Source organism: Anoplophora glabripennis, unplaced genomic scaffold (assembly GCF_000390285.2).
Source record: "Anoplophora glabripennis isolate ALB-LARVAE unplaced genomic scaffold, Agla_2.0 scaffold209, whole genome shotgun sequence".
Taxonomy (NCBI): Eukaryota; Metazoa; Arthropoda; class Insecta; order Coleoptera; family Cerambycidae; genus Anoplophora; species Anoplophora glabripennis.
In genome coordinates, this window is record NW_019416332.1 from 435,354 (window position 1) to 440,595 (window position 5,242).

Below are 5,242 nucleotides of genomic sequence, written 5' to 3' on the forward strand. Positions count from 1 at the left end.
CGTTGATCACGCTGTCCCTGGACGTGGATGGCCTAACTTCACCTAATACTGTGGACAATGTCAACAATCAGACGGACCTGGCACAGACTATCGAACGAAACAACCATCCCGGGGACACACAAGAGTAAGGCAAATAACCTGCAGAAACCAGGATTGCAAGGAATCAGTAAGCAACAAATATTTCAAATATTGTAAGAAGTAAAATAAACAATATAGAAAGGATGTGAGCCAAGGTGAAAAGTCGACAAAATGATGGACCTGTCAAAATTTTTACTCGACGAGAGGCACTTGTATGTTGGAATTGTGGTGCGAAAGTACATGTTAAATCGAGGTGTTCTAGAGACAAAAGGGCAGTACCTGTTTGACAAGGGAAGAAGAAGAACAGAAAAACTGAAATCAATTAAGGAGAAGGGTACTATCAAGCGCCGCTTATGAAGATTACAATGTCCCGGTTGCGCCTGATAGTGCATGGTGAACTGTGCGGCTGGGATTGTCCATAGTATTAGATATGGTTCTTATCACACAATTGCGAAGCGGAATATTCTTAGCCACTACAAAACAGGTGAAACGTATTGGAGACTAATGGAGGACTATGGCTTCCATCTAAATTTAAAGGAGCCGGTCATTTTAGTGGATCAAGTACGAAAGGTAACTGTGGATGAGGACGTTTTACTCGTAGCTTTTTTATCCGATGCAGATGATGACAAAGTAAAGGTAATTAAATCTGATTTAGATTAGAAATTTAATTCAATAGGGACTACTCCTGACTCGAACTTTAATACAAAAGAAGCACGGTTCAATTTATGTTCGTCTTTTAAATTAAAAACCCAAGGACAGAAAGTAAAATGAGGCGATGTTATCGGAAATTGTTATTTTGTAGCATGTACAGTGTGAAGACGCCCAGAAAAAAATTTTGTCATCCAAGATGAAGTTCCCACCAGTATGAAGATATTGGAAGAGAATGTGAAAACTTTCTTGAGTAATCAAGAACTGTATTGGCATAACAACCGTTTATTGAAATATAAGGATGTATTTGCTCTCTCTTAAGATGACATGGGAAGGAACTAGCATAGTCTAGCACAAAATCAATATTGGTGATCATGCTCCATTAAGCAAATGCCAAGAAGAATTCCAGTATCTAAACAAAAGGAAGCGGAAAACCGGAAGAAAATGGAACATCAAGTTGTAATTGAACTTTCGCGTTCATCGGTACCTACTGTTTATCACCTCGAAAGGGATTCAACCTTAATTTGCAATAATAACAAAAAAAACCTACCCATTACTTGGAACCGATGACACCTTGGCAAATGCGAAATGGTTCTCTACCTTGGATATCAAAAGTGATTATTGGCAAGTGGAAGTCGATTCGAGGGACAAAGAAAATACTGTATTTCAAGGATTTACCTGGAAGACCGGTCTTGTGTACTTGGATGATGTCATTACATTGGGCAATACATTTGAAGAACACCCAACGAACACCGAAGATGTTTTAAAGAAAATTGAAACAGCTAATCTAAAATTGAATCCCGGCAAGTGTAGCCTCTTTCAAAGAGGAGTCGAATAACTTAGTTTAGTTATGGTGTCAAGGCTGATCAGCAGAAAACTGAAGCTGGACGAAACTGGTCTGTTTCAAAGGACAAACATCAGTTAAGGAGCTTCCTAGGTCTGTGCTTCTACTACAAGAGAATTGTTAGAGAATTTGCAGATTTTGCCAGATGATTACACTGACTCACTGAAAATGATGAACTCTACAATTGGGCCCCAAAATGTCAGCAGACTTTTAAGAAAGAAGCTCTATGTTCACTATCGATATTAGTCTATCTATGGCCTGGTGAGGAACTCGTAGTCGATACAGACGCTAGCAATACTGGAATCGGAGGTGTCATATTACAAATTCAGAATGGAGCAGAAAGAATAATAACTTACATACTTCAGCAAGGTCAAAGCCAGAAATGGTTATTTCAGTATAAGAATACAGAAGGCCAAACAGTTCGTTGGTTACAAATTTTACAAAAGTACAACTTCACTATTTAACGCAAAAGAGGACGGCTTCATGGAAACGCAGATGTAGTATTGAGAAGACCGAAAGATGTTTATTTTGCAATTGAGCAGAGACAAATTTGGAAACTTGTCTCGAAGAACGAAATGATGACAATGTCAAATCGATTATTATTTGGAAAGAACATGCAATTCGACTAAAATCGGAATATCGAATAAATCATCAAGGTTAGACGTTACTGGGTAATATGGGACTGATTCATCTTAGAAAATGGGTTACTGAGGAAGTAGTGAGAAAGTCTAGATGGAAAAGAAGTACGAAAGCAGGTTGTCTTTCCAAGGACTTCGCCAACGAATTGCAGTTAACTTCTCCCTTATTAACCGGAAGTGATCTTATTTTACGAAATTTAAATAAAACCTAAAGGTATTTCTTTTACTCTAGCCTACTAGATTTTCCAAAATCGTAAAAGTAGTTATAATCCAGCGTTTTGAGCTCAATTTACAAAATTGAATGTTAATAATTTCGCAATTAGAAGTCACACGTATACGTATTTTGTGCAACTATGTTTATCTTTGATAGCGTAACAATGTACAAATAAGTAACAAATGAAGGTCTTTATTATTTGAAAAAAAGAAAGGTCTCATTAATCGCTACAATTATTTTTTTTGATAAAATTTTATGTGCGTGTTAAATTTATAAGCGTACTTATACTCTATATACGTACATGCAATGTATTGATTGAAAATATATATGAAAATACATTATATAACTATTGAATTAATAATTGTAATTACAAACATTTGAGGTTGTTATGATATACAAAATCAAACAAAGTACTAGAGAGAAGGTACAGAGTGAGTAAAATTCGAAGAATTTTTTGGGTGCAAAACATATACAAAAAACGTTTTTGAGTACCATTTTTAAGGCAAATTATACTGTGAAATCAGATCTTTCATGTCTTTTAAGTTTGGGATATAAGAAATATGAACACTGAGAAGATATTATTTTATTTGTAGAAACCGTAACAAAAAATAATTTTTATTTCAAGTAAAATGGAGTATACAGGGTTATTCACGCAATTGGTGATACGAAGTTACCATTATAGGATTTTGTTGATCATTTTAATACCCAGGTCCCAGGTTACCGGTCATGAACTTTTCAATAAAAATATTTTCAAAACTGTTGCAATTCCGTTTATACCGGAAATTGCCACCAACTTTGTTATTTTAAATGTAACACTCTGTATATTATTGCATTTTTAGATTCTACGTTAAATTTTATGGGCACTTTGTATAAACTTGTCCAATTTAAAATTAGCCGTTTTCAAGATAATGCGATTAAAAAATTCACGCGGAAATCTTTATTTTTGGGTTAATGAAAGTAGAAGTCAAGGGTTCCTTATGATGTTTTCAAAATTAGCCAGGTTTATACAGGGTCCTGAAAACTAATTGACAAACCCGAGGAAACTTTTCATTTTTTTTAATGGAACACCCTGTATATTATCGCATTTCTGATTTCTCTAGAAAAATCTACATCTGTACATACAAGGGTTGCTATAGTTATTCTTGATGGTTTCCGATTTATCACCACTTTTCTGTTTAAAATGCGAAAAATCATGTTTCGTGTAAGAAACTCATAGTTAGTATGAAAACAAAATGCTGTGCCCTGTAAAAACACCAAAAAAGACTTGCTGACGTTTCTGTGTTCCTAAAAATAGATGAAGTGAATAATTTATTAGAATAGTGATATTTTAAACATATTTTTGATTTATGGCGAATGTAACAAGGTTCTGAACAGGACATGCCACACATTTAATGAAAGATATCCACATTTACCAGCAATGACAAAAAAAAAATTAGGAAGATCGAAACTTTTTGCGTTTTGGGAAAGTTAACAGGAAGAAAAATGTTCCGAGTCCTGTAATAGCTGATGATGGAAATGAAATTACGGTGTTGGGATATTTTCGTCCTTATCCAAATACTTCGATACCAACAGCTTCGACCGATTTAGGTAGGTAGATCTTCACTGATATTTTCATTATTACAATTATTACATCATTAATACAATTTTTATTTCTTCTCCATTGATTTATTTTAATAAGAAATTATACTGAAAATGCACAGGACGATATATTTACGAAGAAACACACCTTTGCAACTGCAGAACACAGTATGTATTGCAAGCTGCTGCGGTGAACGCCACGCCGCTAATGTCTTTCTACCTCGGGTGCCGAATGCGGTTAATTCCAAGAAACTGACGCAGGGGTCTTCTTGGAATTCTATCTCAACAAAATTTGTACAGACAATACATCTGTACTCTGTTTGTTTTCAGAAATAGCTATCGACTTGGAACAAGAAGACTTTTTGTAAGACTAATGATTTTTTAAAGATTAATTTTTGAAAAAAACAATAAGGACCATTTACGTTTATTAGAGCTACAATATTCTGAGGATTTTTTTTGTAGATACATTTTGTTACTAACAATAAATGTACTAAATAGAAAAAACGGTTAACTGAAATAATAGCAAATTATTAATTTGGAAAAATTTAAATTTACGTAACTTCGTTAATATTAAATTCTCGAAACTGTGTCGTAAAAAATATTTTTATGAGTAAGTATAACCACTAGTATAATTTGTTGTTCATAACATTCATATGATTTTTTGTTGTTTGAGCATTACCAGCAATTTAAAAGTTCCAACGCCTGCCTTTCCTTTCAATGGAATTAGTTTTGCTTAAACCAAAAACTCACACTGACAAAAGAAACCATAAAAATACTAAATAATAATAATAAATATACGTTAATTTTATTTTTGAGAATAAACACATTTTGATTTAAAAGATAAGTACAATAAGTTAAAGTGAAGTATCTTTTATTATTTTGTATTTATCTGCTTTTTTCGTGCAAGATTTTCTATTAATTATTAATAATAATTACATTAAAAATCCTTATGAATTCATTAGAGGCCATTAAAATTTAAATCTGTATATGTGTGCATGATTGATTGGGTAATATTAAAATACAGAAATAAATCAATCGTAAAGACTATCTGTAGTTTAGTTTTCTTTCTTAGTAAGCTTAAGAAAAAAATAATTTGCACTTACCTTGAGAACGTATTATTAATCGTCAAATGACAATTAAATTAGATCTAATAACTATCGAAAGCTCGCCATCGACAGTTTGTAGAATACAACCAAATTTGATTACCTACAGTTATAAAAATAATGGTTAACTTCATACTTC